At 40.6% G+C, this 4,355-nt stretch overlaps 1 non-coding gene across 1 annotated transcript; it reads right to left on the bottom strand.

Moving 5' to 3' along the window:
* Positions 1 to 391: 391 nt before the first annotated feature.
* Positions 392 to 463, bottom strand: TRNAH-GUG. Its single transcript has one exon. It is a non-coding gene; the product is annotated as a tRNA-His (tRNA).
* Positions 464 to 4,355: the final 3,892 nt, after the last annotated feature.

Below are 4,355 nucleotides of genomic sequence, written 5' to 3'. Positions count from 1 at the left end.
GACACAAAACTACAAATTTAAGGATTTATTAATGAGTTCTATCGAGAATAAAATGGAAAGTTTAAGAAATTATTAGAAAATTTTTAATATTTAAGAGCTACACAAAATTAATAGTGCAAAGATTTATCAGTTATTTTAAAAAAATTCAAGGCACAATAAATAAATGATTAAATTTATAATTTAACCAAGTAAAATAATTTAGATAAGTGGCTCATAAATTATAAAAACCGAGAATTTAATCCATATCCTTAGAAAGTAATTTTAAAAGCATTCAAATTCGGTATGTTGTATTATTCCGTAGTTCATGTTATTTTTATATTTTAAGAAAATATGTAGCAAATGTAAAATAAAAAAAAGTAAAATTAATGTTTCAAAACTTTGATTAAAAAATTGTGGCTGCTGGGATTCGAGCCCAGGTCTCCACGGCCACAACGTGGAATTCTCACCACTAAACTACAGCCACTTGATGTCTGTATCTCTCAGAATAAATTTAATTCTAGTGATTAATTTGTGGTGTACTACTTTTGCATTGCCACGTGTCGCCTAGTGAGATTTCTCTTCGTTTTCAATTTCAAGCACTCCCATTAAAGTATTTCTGATACCCTTCGATATAAATTATTATTGATTTATTTATTAACATGTTATAGGTTAACTGTATGATATAATTATCATTTTACATTCTATATATATATACATATATTACTTTTCATATACTAATTAATCACCATTTACGTTGCATGTATTTCTTAACGAAAAAAATACCCACTTGCGTTGAATTTGAGAAAAAAATATGTAAAATTAAATAAAGAAAAATGTAGTATTATGTTAATATCGTCGATTAGATTTTCTATAATCATTAAAATTTATATGTTGAAAGAGAAATTTTGGACCACTCACAAATCGCCATGTCATTTGTTAAATTAATGACGGAATTCCGAAATCGTCAAGTTTGTGACCAATTAAGAGTTAACATGTGTCTCAAATTAGAATTGAGGACAAAGTCGGTGTTTTCGTCGTAAAATTAATTTGGACCAATGCGACGATAATTTGGGTGTTACCAGTTACACCCAAATATGGGCTTAATGTGGGCCTAAAACGCCAAAATAGACCTAAGCCCAGTTAATTAGGCCTAAAGATCAGGCACAAAACCAACTAATTGGGCCCAAGGGCCAGGCCCATGGACCAACCAAGTCTAAGCCCACGAAGTCCGCCTGAGAGCTCTATAAATAGAGAAGTTCTATTTCTTTGTAGAGGCAGCATTTTCTACATTCAGAGAGCCTAGAGAGAATTCATCAACAAGCAGAAAACTCCCAAGACTCCTGAAGCTTCACCTCTATAAGAAAGAAGACCCTTGAAGACACAAAGACTCTACCAAGACTTCTACTCCAAGCTTCCAAGACTTCTACTTCAAGTTTCCAAGACTTCTACTTCAAGATCGTTCGGTGCTTTTCTTCTTCAAGTCAAGCACATTCACCCAACTGAGAGAGAATCAGAGGATCAAGTATTAGAGATCAAATCACATCGCATCAAATCAACTTCAACACCAACACCAACTCAAGTTCAACTCCACGAAACACGTTTCTCCGAAAACCTCGTGTGAACAAATTGGCACGCCCAGTGAGACCTCTCTACCTCTCATCTCTCTCTCAGCATCCAAAAAAGCCAAATGACACCTAAGAAGATGGCATTCAAAGCTTCCTCCACAAACGACTCGTACATGGGACCTGTCACTCGCGATCACTCAAGAGACGTCACGCAGGAGCAAGAGCAAAGCTCCCTCATCGCCCACAACATCTTGAGGCAAATGATGGAATCCCCACAAAATGGGGTTGTCATCAAGGAAAACCCTTTGTTTGACAACTCTACTTCTGCCTCCAGTAAGCTGAAAAGAGATTCACCGCCAGATATGATTTATGTCATGATGGCGGATGTAACGGCGGAAGCGGCCATGGCAGAAATGGAAAGGAAGATTAAATTTCTGATGAAAGCCGTCAAGGAGCGAGACCATGAGATCATTGCCCTAAAAGAACAAATGCAATATTGAGAGGCTGCCGAATCAAGCCAAGAACCCACGATCAAAGCAACTGACAAGGGGAAGACTGTGCTACAAGAAAACCAACCGCAATAGTCAGCCTCGTGGCCTCTCTGTCGGTCAAACAACTGCAGGACATGATCATGACCTCTATAAGAGCTCAATATGGAGGGCCGGCTCAAACTTCCTTCATATATTCCAAGCAATACACCCAGAGGATCGATAATCTGAGAATGCCTACAGGGTATCAACCCCCAAAGTTCCAACAATTCGACGGAAAGGACAACCCAAAGCAACACATCGCCCACTTCGTAGAAACATGCGAGAATACGGGAACAAGGGGAGACCTACTAGTCAAACATTTTGTCAAAACCCTCAAAGGGAATGCTTTTAACTGGTACATAGACTTAGAGCCTGAGGTGATTGACAGCTGGGAGCAACTTGAAAAAGAATTATTGAATCACTTCGATAGTAATAGGGGGGCCGGTTGTCGATTATATCAACCGATGGAGAGCTCTGAGTCTGGATTGCAAAGATCGACTCACTGAATTATCTGTTGTAGAAATGTGTATGCAGGGTATGCACTGGGAACTTCTCTATATCCTGCAGGGAATAAAACCCTGTACCTTTGAAGAATTGGCGACCCACGCTCATGACATGGAGCTAAGTATCACCAACAGAGGAACGAGGGACTTTCTGAGCCACGAACTGAGGAAGGACAAGAAGAAGGTGAAGGGCACCGAGAAAATTGTGAAAGACGCCACAAAGGAATTAATGGTCGTTAATACAACCCTGTTGAAGTTCTCCTCAAAAAGGAAAGATAAGAAGATAGAAAAGAAAGACGAAGGAGGCGAAAGACGTCGCCTAACCCTGAAGAAGCAACAGGAAAAAGTCTACCTGTTCCCCGATTCTGACGTTGCGGATATGCTCGAGCACTACTAAAGAACCACCTTATCCAACTACCAGAATGTAAACGACCAGAACAGGCCGACAAAGTGGATGATCTCAACTATTGCAAGTATCACAGGGTCGTTAGCCACCCAGTTGAAAAATGTTTTGTACCGAAGGAATTGATCCTCAAATTGGCCCGTGAGAGGAAAATAGAGTTGGATCTATATGAGGTGGTCCAAACGAATCATGCTGTGGTGACTCATGCTATGGTTATGGTAACTCCAAGCGTGGCAACACCAATCATATATTATGAAGAAAGGGAGAGCTCGGTCCAGTTTGGGGCCTTCGAACCTTTGATAGTGCGGTTTCAGTAGGAGGTCGAAGCTACAGATCCTCAAAACGGAGGAGAGCACGCTAACGATGACGATAACGAAGGTTGGATCCTTGTGGCACGCCGTAAGAAGGAAAGACTGAACTCTACCCAAAAAGAGTTACGATCTCATAGAAGCTACAAGAGAGGGAGAAAGACATAAAAAGGGAAGGGTAGAAAGAAGACTTGGAGGCCCAAAGCTGTTGACGAGAGAGAGAAGGATATTCCTCGTCCCAAACGACAGATGACGTTAGTAGATTTCCTCCCGAAGCACTTCTGTAATTGAGGTTCAGAGAAGATGCCAGAGGCTACTGTATGTCATGCTGTCAGTACTATGAAAGAAGATAATACCATTCCAGGTCCATTAAAGTCGACAGGAGAACCAAAGGGTTCGTCATCATTCAACATAGACGACATGCTCTCACTCCCGTGAGAAGCTAAGACGACCCTCATTGAGGCACTGTTAGAATCCAAAGCATCTGGTGCATCGACCTTCGCAGCACATGCTTATGCCTCGTATTGCACATCCATAGGCTTCTCAGACGAAGATTTGCTACTAGGATCCAAATTGCATAATAGACCTTTGTATGTCTCTAGATACGTTCGAGAATAGAGAGTGGGTCGAATCCTCATCGACAACGGATCTACCGTCAATATAATGCCTAAGACAACTATGAAACAGTTGGGCATACTCATGGAAGAGCTATCAAACAACAAATTAGTAATTCAGGGTTTCAATCAAGGCAGCCAAAGGGCGATAGGTATGATACGCTTAGAGCTCCTCATTGGCGATCTGAAGGTTGATGCGTTGTTTCTTGCGATAGACTCAAAGACCACCTATAAGCTGCTATTGGGATGCCCTTGGATTCATGGGAATAGTGTGATTACATCGACACTAAATTAGTGTTTCAAGTTTTACCAAGACGGGATTAAGAAGGTTGAAGCAGATTCTAATCCGTTTTTCGAAGTCGAGTCTCACTTCGCAGATGCAAAGTTATACCTAAAGAGCGAGAATTCTGGTGAGACTATGCCGACAAAGAACTTGCTGGCAAATAATGTAGG

The sequence above is a fragment of the Benincasa hispida genome, chromosome 7 (genome assembly GCF_009727055.1).
Source record: "Benincasa hispida cultivar B227 chromosome 7, ASM972705v1, whole genome shotgun sequence".
In the NCBI taxonomy this organism is placed as follows: domain Eukaryota; kingdom Viridiplantae; phylum Streptophyta; class Magnoliopsida; order Cucurbitales; family Cucurbitaceae; genus Benincasa; species Benincasa hispida.
Note: the sequence above shows the minus strand (reverse complement) of the source record. Positions and strands in the feature narration are given on the sequence as shown.